This window comes from Sander lucioperca, unplaced genomic scaffold (genome assembly GCF_008315115.2).
Source record: "Sander lucioperca isolate FBNREF2018 unplaced genomic scaffold, SLUC_FBN_1.2 Unpl_47, whole genome shotgun sequence".
NCBI lineage: Eukaryota > Metazoa > Chordata > Actinopteri > Perciformes > Percidae > Sander > Sander lucioperca.
The window spans coordinates 115-17,263 of NW_023396384.1; the positions used below are offsets into that span (position 1 = coordinate 115).

At 42.2% G+C, this 17,149-nt stretch overlaps 7 non-coding genes across 7 annotated transcripts; all 7 read right to left on the reverse strand.

The window, feature by feature from the left end:
- Positions 1-9,415: 9,415 nt before the first annotated feature.
- trnam-cau lies at positions 9,416-9,488 on the reverse strand. Its single transcript has one exon. It is a non-coding gene; the product is annotated as a tRNA-Met (tRNA).
- A 1,145-nt stretch (positions 9,489-10,633) lies between these two features.
- Positions 10,634-10,706, reverse strand: trnam-cau. Its single transcript has one exon. It is a non-coding gene; the product is annotated as a tRNA-Met (tRNA).
- A 1,213-nt stretch (positions 10,707-11,919) lies between these two features.
- Positions 11,920-11,992, reverse strand: trnam-cau. The gene has a single exon. It is a non-coding gene; the product is annotated as a tRNA-Met (tRNA).
- A 799-nt stretch (positions 11,993-12,791) lies between these two features.
- On the reverse strand, positions 12,792-12,864 carry trnam-cau. Its single transcript has one exon. It is a non-coding gene; the product is annotated as a tRNA-Met (tRNA).
- Positions 12,865-13,662: 798 nt separating this feature from the next.
- trnam-cau lies at positions 13,663-13,735 on the reverse strand. The gene has a single exon. It is a non-coding gene; the product is annotated as a tRNA-Met (tRNA).
- A 797-nt stretch (positions 13,736-14,532) lies between these two features.
- trnam-cau lies at positions 14,533-14,605 on the reverse strand. Its single transcript has one exon. It is a non-coding gene; the product is annotated as a tRNA-Met (tRNA).
- A 1,513-nt stretch (positions 14,606-16,118) lies between these two features.
- trnam-cau lies at positions 16,119-16,191 on the reverse strand. Its single transcript has one exon. It is a non-coding gene; the product is annotated as a tRNA-Met (tRNA).
- Between the last annotated feature and the right edge of the window lie 958 nt (positions 16,192-17,149).

The following is a 17,149-nucleotide window of genomic DNA, read 5'->3' on the forward strand; positions in this document are numbered from 1 at the left end:
TTTGACACATGAGTCAGATTTGTTGAACTGTTACTGCAAAACTCTACACACAAATCCCTTAATTTCTCATTGCCTACACCATGTTGTCATTTAGAAAGCACAGCATTCAATATTGCTCACTCAAGTCAGCACAGCTGAAGCTCAATTAGCACACAATTACCCAGGTGGAAACACTATGAGTCAAAACCGATCACACACCAATCAGAACTTTCAATAGATAGATAAAATGGCCAGAGTCAGTTCATTGAGTTTTGGAACAATGGATCCACAGAGAAATGACGGTCGAGGAGGGAGAGGGAGAGGAAGAGGAAGAGGAAGAGGAAGAGGACATGGTCGAGGAGGAGGAGGAGAAGGAGGAGGACGTGGTGAAGGAGAAGGAGGAGGACGAGGACGTGGTGAATGAGGAAGGCGAGGAGGGAGAGGAGGAAGACGTGGTGAAGGACGAGGTAGAAGAGGAGTAAGGGCAAGGAGACAAGCAGTCTCGGATGAAATTCGAGCCACTTTAGTGGACCATTTTCTTGTCCATGGTATGACCATGAGGGAGGCTGGGCAACGAGTCCAGCCTAATTTGAGTCGCTTCACCGTCGCCTCCATCATCAGAACTTTCAGGGAGGAAAACAGGTAGGTGTACTCACAGTACGACTGCTCTGTACAGTAACTTTTGAGTGCTGTACTCTGTGCTTTGACATCACATGCACTGTTGTACTGTGCTTCTGTAATACTAAATAAATCCATCAAATTTACATTAATGCGTGCTTTTTTGTAGGATACAGAGACGACCATCTGGTGGTGGGAGGCTAAGGCTTTTGTCAGAGGAGCAAGAGAGGGAGCTTGTAAACATGGTCATTGCCAATAATGTAATCCGCCTGCGAGAGATTCAAAGGAGAGTGATTGAGGATAATAATCATTTTCAAGGAATAAATTCCATCAGCCTTTCCACAATTGATCGCATCCTCCGAAAGCATCGGTTCTGGATGAAACAGGTGTAGGCTACCGCGTCCCTTTTGAACGAAACTCTGACAGGGTAAAAGACCAACGAGTGGAATATGTTCAGGTATGACTTTTGATATTGTATGCACCATCACAGTATAGCAGTTTATGCTGCCATTTGTGCCCTCCTGAACTGTGCTTCAGGGTAGTGATATACTCTATTGTGTTTTGATGTGTTTTGCAGAGAATCTTTGAGATTGAAGGCTGGCCTGTTCCACCTGAAATTATCTTTGTGGATGAGGCTGGTTTCAACCTCACCAAAAGAAGGAGAAGGGGGAGGAATATAATCGGCCATCGGGCTATTGTAAATGTCCCTGGTCAGCGTGGAGGGAATGTCACGATGTGCGCAGCCATCAGCCAACGAGGGGTACTCCACCGCCATGCCGGTCTAGGACCCTATAATACTATGCTCCTTCTTGCATTCCATGACGGTCTAAGAGAGCATATGTTCCAGCTGGACCACAGGGAACCAGCACAACCAGAGCACCCTCACTATGTTGTTGTTTGGGATAACGTCAGCTTCCATCGCGCTGGTCTGGTTCGTGACTGGTTTACCGATAATACCCAATATTTTCCAACCTCTTTCTGCCTGCATACTCTCCATTTCTTAACCCAATAGAGGAGTTTTTTTTCGGCATGGCGGTGGAAAGTGTATGACCGAGAACCTTATATGCGTGTTCACCTCCTTCAGGCCATGGAAGAAGCCTGCCTAGACATATCAGTAGATGCGTGCCAGGGGTGGATCAGGCATGCAAGAGGATTTTACCCCCGCTGCCTAGCTAGGGCCAATATAGCCTGTGATGTGGACGAGATTCTCTGGCCTGACCCAGAGCAAAGACGGAATGCTGATGCAGAATCTTTTTTTTTTTTTTTTTTTACTGTGTAGTACTGTAATACAGTAATGAATAAAATGTGCCAGTGTAACCATTGGTTGTGTCTTGTGTTCATCTGAAAAGGTTTTGGAAATGTTTTGAATTTATTACACCAGTGTGTAAAACTAAGTTTTAGTGTGTATGTTGTGACGGCTTGTGTGTCCCGTCTGGGGTCAAAGTTTGGTTTTTCAGCAAGAGTTATTGGTTTTGATATAGTGCTTCATTTTGAACTGAAAATAGGATGTTTGGTGAATTGGGTGAGACGTTATGGATTTGTGTTTACTGTTTTGAGAATACGATGCATAGTTTCAAGAAATGTGTTTAAGCAATCGAGAAAAACTGTAACTTTGACTGTGTAGTTATTGCTGGTGATTTCAACATTCATGTTGACAACCCCCAGGATAGAGGGACAAAAGAACTGTGTTGTATTTTTGAGAACTATGGACTGACTCAGCATGTGACAGAGCCCACACACAACAAGGGGCACACTCTGGACTTGATTATCTCGAAAGGTTTGAACATTTCCAAGGTTGTGGTGACTGATGCTGCTCTCTCTGATCATTCCTGTGTTTTCTTTAATGGCACTATCTCTGTGCACAAAAGTGTCCAAACAAAGTTAATAAAAAAACGGTATATCACTGACAACACCAGTGAAACATTCATTCAGCTTTTCTCGTCCACACCCACCCTCTCAGGGGTCTCAGTCACTGAGCTTGTAGACAATTTCAATTGTAAAATTACAAATGTTATTGATGCCATTGCTCCCATTAAGGTAAAAACTGTCTCTGATAAGAAAAGATCTCCATGGAGAAATGCCATACTGGTAAGAACAGAAAAAAGAGAGTGTCGAAAAGCAGAACGCAGGTGGCGAAAAACTAATCTCCAGGTCCACTACAACACCTATAAAGAGAGACTTCGCACTTATAATTTGGAACTGAGGAATGCAAGGCGGTCCTTCTTCTCGGACATTATTGCCAAAAACAATAATTCACGTGCTTTGTTTGCTACTGTCGATAGGTTAACAAACCCTCCAGTACCAGTAGCATCTGAACTTTTATCCACAAAGGCCTGCAATGATTTTGCCACCTTCTTCAATGACAAAATTCAGAAAATTAAACAAACAGTCAATGCTTCCATATCGAGTACAGGGTATGTGTTGTCACAGTGTCCAGGCAAAACAGATTCCAATATGACCCAATTTCATATGATTAACCGTAAAAACCTAGAGGACATTATACAACATCTGAAAACCTCCTCCTGCTGCCTTGATATTCTACCAACGGGCCTTTTCAAAAATGTTGCAAATTGTTTGGCTACAGATCTTCTACAGATTGTAAACACGTCTCTTCTCTCAGGTATCTTCCCACAGGCCCTGAAAACTGCAGTCATTAAGCCACTCTTAAAAAAGAACAATCTAGACACGTCACTAATGAGCAACTATAGGCCGATATCAAACCTTCCATTTTTAAGTAAAATTTAAGTTTCTCAACAACTGAACCTTTTCTTGTCACTAAACAACAGTTTTGATGCATTCCAGTCGGGTTTTCGACCACACCACAGCACTGAGACAGCTCTTGTTAAAGTCTTTAATGACATCCACTCAAACACAGATAGTGGCAAAATTTCAGTCTTGGTATTACTTGATCTCAGTGCTGCATTTGATACGGTCGACCATGACATATTACTAGACCGATTGGAAAACTGGGTTGGCATTTCTGGCTCAGTACTAAAGTGGTTTGAGTCTTATTTAAAGAATAGGGACTACTTTGTGTCTATAGGGAATTATACATCTGAGCATACAAATATGACGTGCGGAGTTCCCCAAGGCTCAGTTCTGGGGCCTCTCCTGGTTAACATCTACATGCTTCCACTGGCTCAAATTATGGAAAACAACAAAATAAGTTACCATAGTTATGCGGATGACACACAAATTTATATAACCTTATCGCCAGGGGACTATAGTCCAATACAACAACTGACTAAGTGCATTGAACAAATTAACGACTGGATGTGCCAGAACTTTCTTAAATTAAATGAAGAAAAAACTGAGGTGGTTGTTTTTGGAGCAAAAGAGGAACGATTAAAAGTCAGCACTCAGCTTCAAACGATAATGTTAACAACAACAGACAAAGCCAGAAATCTTGGTGTAGTCATGGACTCAGACCTGAATTTTAACAGCCACATTAAGACAATTACAAAGTCAGCCTATTACCACCTTAAAAATATCTCAAGGGTTAAAGGACTTATGTCTCAGCAAGACTTGGAAAAACTTGTCCATGCTTTCATCTTCAGTAGACTAGACTACTGTAACGGAGTCTTTACAGGTCTCCCTAAAAAATCAATCAGACAGCTGCAGCTGATTCAGAACGCTGCTGCTCGAGTCCTCACTAAGACCAAGAAAGTGGATCACATCACTCCAGTACTGAAGTCTCTACACTGGCTTCCAGTGCATCAAAGAATTGATTTCAAAATACTTTTGCTGGTATATAAATCACTAAACGGTTTAGGTCCAAAATACATTTCTGATCTGCTAGTACACTATGAACCACCCAGACCTCTCAGGTCGTCTGGGACAGGTCTGCTTGTTGTCCCCAGAGTCAGAACTAAACAGGGGGAAGCAGCATTTAGTTTTTATGCTCCACATATCTGGAACAAACTCCCAGAAAACTGCAGGTCTGCTGCAACTCTCAGTTCTTTTAAATCAAGGCTGAAGACCTATCTATTTGATGTTGCCTTTCTTTAAATCTGATTAGTTCTCTGATACAGCGTGGCAAGGGAATAACAGAAGAGTCAGACGTCGGGCTGATCAAGAGTTAGAAGAAGTAAACTAACTAAAATTAGTCAGAAGGCCTAAATACAAATAGACTAACATACTCCAAGGGAGTCCGTGTCTATTTAGAGACAGACTGCAGAAGGAAATAAGATAGTTTAAGAAAAAGTTCTTGACTACTGAAAGGTTTTTGTCTGCAGGGCTGTACCGGGTTTTTACAAGGTTTGCCGAAAAAAGAACCGAGCCTTGTGGTGACGATCACATTGTAAGGAAATAGTATACTAGCTTCTGTTATTATGAGTAATGAAAGCTCAAAGCCGTGCCAGGTATCGGGGCCCATTGTGGGCGAGATGGTTGGAAAAATATGGACCGGACTGCTTGAGATGTTTGTCTTATTGGTAAAAATGGATACTGCACTGTAACTTTTATTCTTGTATTTTATCTGTTTTAAATTTTTTTAATCTGTTTTCATGTAAAGCACTTTGAATTGCCCTGTTGCTGAAATGTGCTATACAAATAAAGCTGCATTGCCTTGCCTTGCCTTGTGTGAACTGATATTAGGGTTAATATTGAAGATCTACAGTTGTGTTTTGCTCAATATGATGTTAAGTGGCAGATCAGTGGGTTTGCTGCAGTTAAATATATATCCTCTGTCCCAGACGAAACCTAATATGTATGTGGATGACCCAAGATCATTTTAGAATTATAATATGACCGCGTGGTGAACCTATGAACCTAACTCATATTTAGACATCTGACGATTTGTGCTGTTGTTGCCCAGATAAAATGACAGAGAAAAGAAAAACAGACATAAGATCCTTTTTCAGTGCACCAAAACGCCGAGCATAATAAGTCCTCATATGAAGACAATTTGGTAACATCTTTATAAGAATGGGTGCTTATGGAAATACTAACGTCACTATGTCACAGGCAAAGAAGACAGAAAGAACTGAGGAACAGGGAGACCAGGGACAGTCAGCTGTAGAGTCTCAGGTAAGTGTGTTGAGCTTAGTTCATATTTTTGGAGGTGTGGCTGTCAGGGTTAGCAGATGAGCTTTACCAGTGGCTCACTAATTTACATTATGATCAGCTAATTTAACAAGTGTACAAAAGCATTGTATTTCGTTTATATGGGGGCACTTTTTCAAAATAAGTCATTATGTTTTAAGGTATTTTTGTGGCTTGATTGTAAACAATTTAATAATAAATAAATGGTTTTAAAGAAGAATACTTTTGGTCAATTTAGTCAGCTTTTTCATTTAATCAAGAGAAACACTGAAAAGAAGGATAATGGTACAGTCTCCATGCTACACTAATGATAGTATTAAGGCTTTCCTCTGTGTACACATGTCCTCTACAAATATAATTATGGCTGTATTATTTGTGTCCCCTTCAAAGAAGGCTCTTGGAGGACGGTAAATGAAGGCTCTGGGAGGCCAAATTCCTGCTCCGTAGCCTGCCAGCGCACCTCCATAAGGTGCCTAGCAAGGGCAGGGTCCTCCTCTTAAAGACAGCGAAAAAATGTGATCATGAATTTACCATCAGAGTCCAATGGGTGAACGTGAGGCTCAAAAACTGCTGTGTCCATTTCTGGTCGGCTCATTCTGTCAGGGGGAGGTGTAGCTTGGACCAAATGCAGTGAAGATAAGAGCAGAGTAGCGTTCAAAGATTTAATTTAATCAAAAGGTACAACAAAAAGTGGCCTGAAGCAACATGCAAAATATGTTTCCAAAAAAACACTGAGGTTACAAAAGTCCAGGAAACACAGAACAAACTGGAACACCGACAACAAAACGTGTGTGTGTGTGTGTCTGTGCCACGCAGGCAGCGGTGTGTCTGTGTGTGTGCGGGTAGGCCGCGCTGTGTGTGTGTGTCTGTGTTGCGCAGGCAGCGGTGTGTCTGTGTATGTGTGTGTGTGTGTGTGTGTGTGTGTGTGTTTGTGTCTGTGTCTGTGTCTGTGTGTGCATGGGCAGCGGCCGCACTGTGTGTGTGTGTCTGTGCCGTGCAGGCAGCAGTGTATCTGTGTGTGTGTGTGTGTGTGTGTGTGTCTGTGTGTCTGTGTGTGCGCAGGCAGCCGCCACGCTGTGTGTGTGTGTGTGTGTGTGTGTGTGTGTGTGTGTGTCTGTGTGTCCCAGGGGCAACAGTGTGTCAGCAGCGGTGTGTCTGTGTGTGTGTGTGTGTGTGTGTGTGTGTGTGTGTATGTGTGTGTGTGTGTGTGTGTGTGTGTGTGTGTGTGTGCAGCTTCGCTCATTGTAAACCAACCAGCGTGCAGCTCATCTAAATATTCATGAGCATACCATATAAGGGAGAAAACCTCTCATTTCATTCAGGGCTATTTCACAGGGTTGCATTAGGGCGCATAGAACAGCACCCGGGCCATTTTCAGCCCAACCAATGTTACATATTCGGAGACCTTAAGGAACAGTGTGAAATACCCTATATAATCATTCTATCACCCCTTTAAACCAAGAGTCCCTGGTTTATTTTTAAGCATCAGTTGTGCTTTTTTGTCATGCAAATCTTCTGGAAGTCTACTTTTTAAGAGTACGTATTCCTGTGTTCCCCATTGAAAACATGCCTTGTGTGAGGCTTGAACTCCTAGTAGGCTTGAAACCTACTTTGACATGACAGCCTGTGGGCAGCGGTGACAGGAGCAGGAGGCTGTAGAAAAAGCGGATTCTGGGGTGCTGGCTGTGGCATGACAGCCTGTGGGGTACTCATCCATAGCCAGTGAATTACCTACTGTAGATGGTGGTCGGCATTAGCCTGGATGCCAGCCGAACTTACAGCATTTGAGGTCGGGAAGAACCTACCTCACATAAGACTCTACCTTAAACAGGTCACCATTTATGAAAGGGGTTTGGCTTAAGCATAGGGGACGGGCCAAACCATCACCAATCAAAAACAAACTCTCTGCTGAGTTCAATGATACCTCACACAAGGGTCTACCGTAGATGGATCAGCATTTATGAAAGGGGGCGTGGCTTAAACATAGGGGGCAGGCAAAACCATCACCAATGAAGAAGGAATCTCTGCTGAGTTCAATGATACCTCACACAAGACTCTACCGTAGATGGGTCAGCATTTATGAAAGGGGGCGTGGCTTAAACATAGGGGGCGGGCCAAACCATCACCAATGAAGAAGGAAGTCTCTGCTGAGTTCAGTGATACCTCACACATTGGTCTACCTTAAACGGTTCAAATGTTATGAAAGGGGGCGTGGCTTGAGTAAGTGGGCGTGGTTAAAGTATAGGGGGCGGCTCAGTATCACATGTCGACCACACATTATAAGTTTCATGTAAATTGGATGATGTTTGTCGTATAAAGCGCATTGCCTGTTGCCAGCCAAAAGTAAATATTGACCAAAAGTAAATATTGGCCTCTGGATGTCCTCAGGCCTGGACTCTTGTCAATCGTGAGAAAGTTTGGGCAGATACGACAACGTACACTCAAGTTACAACAATTTCTTTCTTCATCGCTAAACACTCAAAATGGCCCTTCACGCCACGCCCACACCGTTTGACGAAAAGTTTTTCTTTTAATAACTTTTCATCTTTAAGGTGTTGAGATGGTACAGACCAAATTTGAAGTCCGGCGGATGAAATCTCTAGGAGGAGTTTGTTAAAGTATAGCACTTTGACTTTTAGGCCTACTTCCTGTTGCCACTAGGGGGCACTATGACTTTAAGTAAACATCGGCCTTTATGTGTCCTCAGGGTTGGACTCTTATGAATCCTGAAAAGTTTCGAGCCAAATGGGACAATGTACACTCAAGTTACACCCACTTCCTGTTTTGATGGCGAAACGCACAAAATGGCCGCCCCGCCACGGCCACGCCCTATGACGAAAACTTTTTCTTTTAACAACTTTTCATCTGTAACGTCTTAAGATTGTACAGACCAAATTTGAAGTTGATCGGATGAAATCTCTAGGAGGAGTTCATTAAAGTACAACAGGTGGAAATGGCCAAAATTACACTAAATTCGAACTTTCAATTCAAAATGGCGGACTTCCTGTTGGGTTTAGGGTATGGCTCCACCGACGCTTTCTGTGCGTCATGACATGATACGTATGTGTACCAAGTGTCGTGAGTCTACGTTAAACGTGCTGCAGGGGCTAAAGTTTTTAATTTTGTAGGGGGCACTAGTGAGCCATTTTTGTGCACCTATTTCCGAAACCCTTCAAATACGTAAATTCACAAGAAATGATAATTCAGTGACGGTGGTAGTCAGTTTAGTCAGTGGTGAATGTGTATGCATGGATGAGTGTCACGTATGGTGTCAGAGATTTACGCTGGACAGCGTAAAACAAACAAAGATGAGCGGGAGAGGTGCTGGACTGAGAGCACCTCTAGGGCAATCACAGATGCACAACCAATAACGAAACACGACTGAGTGAATTTGCTCAGAAAATAAAGAAAATGGTTCACAAAGCTTATTGAAGCTTTATTTAGCCATCACTATTAACCACCTAAACCTGGTAAAAGGTATGAGGTACTCATTGAATTGCCTACTGTAGATGGTGGTCGGCATGCCAACGAGAGCTCTTCTCAAATATTACAGGTTAAGCAGTAACTATTCAACTTCGCAAGTCACTGTTGGTCTCAGAAACAACGATTGACAACGCAATCTTATCAAAACGTCCACTCATGTGCTCGTTCCAGAGCTTTCGACCACCTGCTTTATTTTTAAGCATCATTTGTGCTTTTTTTGTTATGCAAATCTTCTGGAAGTCTACTTTTTAAGAGTATGTATATCCGTATTCCCTGTTAATTTTAAAAATCATGCCCCGTGTGAGGCTTGAACTCACGACCTTCAGATTATGAGACTGATGCGCTGCCTACTGCACCAACGAGGCCATGGAAGCTGTTCCAATTATCGAGAAAATTACGGAAAGACTAACAACGCGGCCTTTAAACTCAATAAAAACAATGTATCTGCAAACTCAAATACTCACACAAAGGCTAAAATCAACTGTAGATGCTTTGTCATGACCCCACGCAAAAGCCATGATAGAAGACGGGAAGCAAAGGCTGAAGGAAATGCAAGACTAAGTATATGACTACAACACAAGAAATGATAATTCAGTGACGGTGGTAGTCAGTTTAATCAGTGGTGAATGTGTATGCATGGATGAGTGTGAGGTATGGTGTCAGAGATTTACGCTGGACAGCGTAAAACAAACAAAGATGAGCGGGAGAGGTGCTGGACTGAGAGCACCTCTAGGGCAATCACAGATGCACAACCAATAACGAAACACGACTGAGTGAATTTGCTCATAAAATAAAGAAAATGGTTCACAAAGCTTAATGAAGCTTTATTTAGCCATCACTATTAACCACCTAAACCTGGTAAAAGGTATGAGGTACTCATTGAATTGCCTACTGTAGATGGTGGTCGGCATGCCAACGAGAGCTCTTCTCAAATATTACAGGGTAAGCAATAACTATTCAACTTCGCAAGTCACTGTTGATCTCGGAAACAAACTGGATGAGTGTGAGGTATGGTGTCAGAGATTTACGCTGGACAGCGTAAAACAAACAAAGATGAGCGGGAGAGGGGCTGGACTGAGAGCACCTCTAGGGCAATCACAGATGCACAACCAATAACGAAACACGACTGAGTGAATTTGCTCAGAAAATAAAGAAAATGGTTCACAAAGCTTATTGAAGCTTTATTTAGCCATCACTATTAACCACCTAAACCTGGTAAAAGGTATGAGGTACTCATTGAATTGCCTACTGTAGATGGTGGTCGGCATGCCAACGAGAGCTCTTCTCAAATATTACAGGTTAAGCAGTAACTATTCAACTTCGCAAGTAACTGTTGGTCTCAGAAACAACGATTGACAACGCAATCTTATCACAACGTCCACGTTCCAGAGCTTTCGACCACCTGCTTCATTTTTAAGCATCATTTGCGCTTTTTTTGTTATGCAAATCTTCTGGAAGTCTACTTTTTAAGAGTATGTATATCCGTATTCCCTGTTAATTTTAAAACTCATGCCCCGTGTAAGGCTTGAACTCACGACCTTCAGATTATGAGACTGACGCGCTGCCTACTGCGGCAACGAGGCCATGGATGCTGTTCCAATTATCGAGAAAATTACGGAAAGACTAACAATGCAGTCTTTAAACTCAATAAAAAACAATGTATCTGCAAACTCAAATACTCACACAAAGGCTAAAATCAACCGTAGATGCTTTGTCATGACCCCACGCAAAAGCCATGATAGAAGACGGGAAGCAAAGGCTGAAGGAAATGCAAGACTAAGTATATGACTACAACACAAGAAATGATAATTCAGTGACGATGGTAGTCAGTTTAATCAGTGGTGAATGTGTATGCATGGATGAGTGTGAGGTATGGTGTCAGAGATTTACGCTGGACAGCGTAAAACAAACAAAGATGAGCGGGAGAGGTGCTGGACTGAGAGCACCTCTAGGGCAATCACAGATGCACAACCAATAACGAAACACGACTGCGTGAATTTGCTCAGAAAATAAAGAAAATGGTTCACAAAGCTTAATGAAGCTTTATTTAGCCATCACTATTAACCACCTAAACCTGGTAAAAGGTATGAGGTACTCATTGAATTGCCTACTGTAGATGGTGGTCAGCATGCCAATGAGAGCTCTTCTCAAATATTACAGGTTAAGCAGTAACTATTCAACTTCGCAAGTCACTGTTGGTCTCAGAAACAACGATTGACAACGCAATCTTATCACAACTTCGCAAGTCACTGTTGATCTCGGAAACAAACTGGATGAGTGTGAGGTATGGTGTCAGAGATTTACGCTGGACAGCGTAAAACAAATAAAGATGAGCGGGAGAGGTGCTGGACTGAGAGCACCTCTAGGGCAATCACAGATGCACAACCAATAACGAAACACGACTGAGTGAATTTGCTCAGAAAATAAAGAAAATGGTTCACAAAGCTTAATGAAGCTTTATTTAGCCATCACTATTAACCACCTAAACCTGGTAAAAGGTATGAGGTACTCATTGAATTGCCTACTGTAGATGGTGGTCGGCATGCCAACGAGAGCTCTTCTCAAATATTACAGGTTAAGCAGTAACTATTCAACTTCGCAAGTCACTGTTGGTCTCAGAAACAACGATTGACAACGCAATCTTATCACAACGTCCACTCATGTGCTCGTTCCAGAGCTTTCGACCACCTGCTTCATTTTTAAGCATCATTTGCGCTTTTTTTGTTATGCAAATCTTCTGGAAGTCTACTTTTTAAGAGTATGTATATCCGTATTCCCTGTTAATTTTAAAACTCATGCCCCGTGTGAGGCTTGAACTCACGACCTTCAGATTATGAGACTGACGCGCTGCCTACTGCGCCAACGAGGCCACGGAAGCTGTTCCAATTATCGAGAAAATTACGGAAAGACTAACAATGCAGTCTTTAAACTCAATAAAAAACAATGTATCTGCAAACTCAAAGACTCACACAAAGGCTAAAATCAACCGTAGATGCTTTGTCATGACCCCACGCAAAAGCCATGATAGAAGACGGGAAGCAAAGGCTGAAGGAAATGCAAAACTAAGTATATGACTACAACACAAGAAATGATAATTCAGTGACGATGGTAGTCAGTTTAATCAGTGGTGAATGTGTATGCATGGATGAGTGTGAGGTATGGTGTCAGAGATTTACGCTGGACAGCGTAAAACAAACAAAGATGAGCGGGAGAGGTGCTGGACTGAGAGCACCTCTAGGGCAATCACAGATGCACAACCAATAACGAAACACGACTGCGTGAATTTGCTCAGAAAATAAGGAAAATGGTTCACAAAGCTTAATGAAGCTTTATTTAGCCATCACTATTAACCACCTAAACCTGGTAAAAGGTATGAGGTACTCATTGAATTGCCTACTGTAGATGGTGGTCGGCATGCCAACGAGAGCTCTTCTCAAATATTACAGGTTAAGCAGTAACTATTCAACTTCGCAAGTCACTGTTGGTCTCAGAAACAACGATTGACAACGCAATCTTATCACAACGTCCACTCATGTGCTCGTTCCAGAGCTTTCGACCACCTGCTTCATTTTTAAGCATCATTTGCCCTTTTTTTGTTATGCAAATCTTCTGGAAGTCTACTTATTAAGAGTATGTATATCCGTATTCCCTGTTAATTTTAAAACTCATGCCCCGTGTGAGGCTTGAACTCACGACCTTCAGATTATGAGACTGACGCGCTGCCTACTGCGCCAACGAGGCCACGGAAGCTGTTCCAATTATCGAGAAAATTACGGAAAGACTAACAATGCAGTCTTTAAACTCAATAAAAAACAATGTATCTGCAAACTCAAAGACTCACACAAAGGCTAAAATCAACCGTAGATGCTTTGTCATGACCCCACGCAAAAGCCATGATAGAAGACGGGAAGCAAAGGCTGAAGGAAATGCAAAACTAAGTATATGACTACAACACAAGAAATGATAATTCAGTGACGATGGTAGTCAGTTTAATCAGTGGTGAATGTGTATGCATGGATGAGTGTGAGGTATGGTGTCAGAGATTTACGCTGGACAGCGTAAAACAAACAAAGATGAGCGGGAGAGGTGCTGGACTGAGAGCACCTCTAGGGCAATCACAGATGCACAACCAATAACGAAACACGACTGCGTGAATTTGCTCAGAAAATAAGGAAAATGGTTCACAAAGCTTAATGAAGCTTTATTTAGCCATCACTATTAACCACCTAAACCTGGTAAAAGGTATGAGGTACTCATTGAATTGCCTACTGTAGATGGTGGTCGGCATGCCAACGAGAGCTCTTCTCAAATATTACAGGTTAAGCAGTAACTATTCAACTTCGCAAGTCACTGTTGGTCTCAGAAACAACGATTGACAACGCAATCTTATCACAACGTCCACTCATGTGCTCGTTCCAGAGCTTTCGACCACCTGCTTCATTTTTAAGCATCATTTGCCCTTTTTTGTTATGCAAATCTTCTGGAAGTCTACTTATTAAGAGTATGTATATCCGTATTCCCTGTTAATTTTAAAACTCATGCCCCGTGTGAGGCTTGAACTCACGACCTTCAGATTATGAGACTGACGCGCTGCCTACTGCGCCAACGAGGCCACGGAAGCTGTTCCAATTATCGAGAAAATTACGGAAAGACTAACAATGCAGTCTTTAAACTCAATAAAAAACAATGTATCTGCAAACTCAAAGACTCACACAAAGGCTAAAATCAACCGTAGATGCTTTGTCATGACCCCACGCAAAAGCCATGATAGAAGACGGGAAGCAAAGGCTGAAGGAAATGCAAAACTAAGTATATGACTACAACACAAGAATGATAATTCAGTGACGATGGTAGTCAGTTTAATCAGTGGTGAATGTGTATGCATGGATGAGTGTGAGGTATGGTGTCAGAGATTTACGCTGGACAGCGTAAAACAAACAAAGATGAGCGGGAGAGGTGCTGGACTGAGAGCACCTCTAGGGCAATCACAGATGCACAACCAATAACGAAACACGACTGCGTGAATTTGCTCAGAAAATAAAGAAAATGGTTCACAAAGCTTAATGAAGCTTTATTTAGCCATCACTATTAACCACCTAAACCTGGTAAAAGGTATGAGGTACTCATTGAATTGCCTACTGTAGATGGTGGTCGGCATGCCAACGAGAGCTCTTCTCAAATATTACAGGTTAAGCAGTAACTATTCAACTTCGCAAGTCACTGTTGGTCTCAGAAACAACGATTGACAACGCAATCTTATCACAACGTCCACTCATGTGCTCGTTCCAGAGCTTTCGACCACCTGCTTCATTTTTAAGCATCATTTGCCCTTTTTTGTTATGCAAATCTTCTGGAAGTCTACTTTTTAAGAGTATGTATATCCGTATTCCCTGTTAATTTTAAAACTCATGCCCCGTGTGAGGCTTGAACTCACGACCTTCAGATTATGAGACTGACGCGCTGCCTACTGCGCCAACGAGGCCATGGAAGCTGTTCCAATTATCGAGAAAATTACGGAAAGACTAACAATGCAGTCTTTAAACTCAATAAAAAACAATGTATCTGCAAACTCAAATACTCACACAATGGCTAAAATCAACCGTAGATGCTTTGTCATGACCCCACGCAAAAGCCATGATAGAAGACGGGAAGCAAAGGCTGAAGGAAATGCAAAACTAAGTATATGACTACAACACAAGAAATGATAATTCAGTGACGATGGTAGTCAGTTTAATCAGTGGTGAATGTGTATGCATGGATGAGTGTGAGGTATGGTGTCAGAGATTTACGCTGGACAGCGTAAAACAAACAAAGATGAGCGGGAGAGGTGCTGGACTGAGAGCACCTCTAGGGCAATCACAGATGCACAACCAATAACGAAACACGACTGCGTGAATTTGCTCAGAAAATAAAGAAAATGGTTCACAAAGCTTAATGAAGCTTTATTTAGCCATCACTATTAACCACCTAAACCTGGTAAAAGGTATGAGGTACTCATTGAATTGCCTACTGTAGATGGTGGTCGGCATGCCAACGAGAGCTCTTCTCAAACATTACAGGGTAAGCAATAACTATTCAACTTCGCAAGTCACTGTTGATCTCGGAAACAAACTGGATGAGTGTGAGGTATGGTGTCAGAGATTTACGCTGGACAGCGTAAAACAAACAAAGATGAGCGGGAGAGGTGCTGGACTGAGAGCACCTCTAGGGCAATCACAGATGCACAACCAATAACGAAACACGACTGAGTGAATTTGCTCAGAAAATAAAGAAAATGGTTCACAAAGCTTAATGAAGCTTTATTTAGCCATCACTATTAACCACCTAAACCTGGTAAAAGGTATGAGGTACTCATTGAATTGCCTACTGTAGATGGTGGTCGGCATGCCAACGAGAGCTCTTCTCAAACATTACAGGGTAAGCAATAACTATTCAACTTCGCAAGTCACTGTTGATCTCGGAAACAAACCGGATGAGTGTGAGGTATGGTGTCAGAGATTTACACTGGACAGCGTAAAACAAACAAAGATGAGCGGGAGAGGTGCTGGACTGAGAGCACCTCTAGGGCAATCACAGATGCACAACCAATAACGAAACACGACTGCGTGAATTTGCTCAGAAAATAAAGAAAATGGTTCACAAAGCTTAATGAAGCTTTATTTAGCCATCACTATTAACCACCTAAACCTGGTAAAAGGTATGAGGTACTCATTGAATTGCCTACTGTAGATGGTGGTCGGCATGCCAACGAGAGCTCTTCTCAAATATTACAGGTTAAGCAGTAACTATTCAACTTCGCAAGTCACTGTTGGTCTCAGAAACAACGATTGACAACGCAATCTTATCACAACGTCCACTCATGTGCTCGTTCCAGAGCTTTCGACCACCTGCTTCATTTTTAAGCATCATTTGCCCTTTTTTTGTTATGCAAATCTTCTGGAAGTCTACTTATTAAGAGTATGTATATCCGTATTCCCTGTTAATTTTAAAACTCATGCCCCGTGTGAGGCTTGAACTCACGACCTTCAGATTATGAGACTGACGCGCTGCCTACTGCGCCAACGAGGCCACGGAAGCTGTTCCAATTATCGAGAAAATTACGGAAAGACTAACAATGCAGTCTTTAAACTCAATAAAAAACAATGTATCTGCAAACTCAAAGACTCACACAAAGGCTAAAATCAACCGTAGATGCTTTGTCATGACCCCACGCAAAAGCCATGATAGAAGACGGGAAGCAAAGGCTGAAGGAAATGCAAAACTAAGTATATGACTACAACACAAGAAATGATAATTCAGTGACGATGGTAGTCAGTTTAATCAGTGGTGAATGTGTATGCATGGATGAGTGTGAGGTATGGTGTCAGAGATTTACGCTGGACAGCGTAAAACAAACAAAGATGAGCGGGAGAGGTGCTGGACTGAGAGCACCTCTAGGGCAATCACAGATGCACAACCAATAACGAAACACGACTGCGTGAATTTGCTCAGAAAATAAAGAAAATGGTTCACAAAGCTTAATGAAGCTTTATTTAGCCATCACTATTAACCACCTAAACCTGGTAAAAGGTATGAGGTACTCATTGAATTGCCTACTGTAGATGGTGGTCGGCATGCCAACGAGAGCTCTTCTCAAACATTACAGGGTAAGCAATAACTATTCAACTTCGCAAGTCACTGTTGATCTCGGAAACAAACTGGATGAGTGTGAGGTATGGTGTCAGAGATTTACGCTGGACAGCGTAAAACAAACAAAGATGAGCGGGAGAGGTGCTGGACTGAGAGCACCTCTAGGGCAATCACAGATGCACAACCAATAACGAAACACGACTGAGTGAATTTGCTCAGAAAATAAAGAAAATGGTTCACAAAGCTTAATGAAGCTTTATTTAGCCATCACTATTAACCACCTAAACCTGGTAAAAGGTATGAGGTACTCATTGAATTGCCTACTGTAGATGGTGGTCGGCATGCCAACGAGAGCTCTTCTCAAACATTACAGGGTAAGCAATAACTATTCAACTTC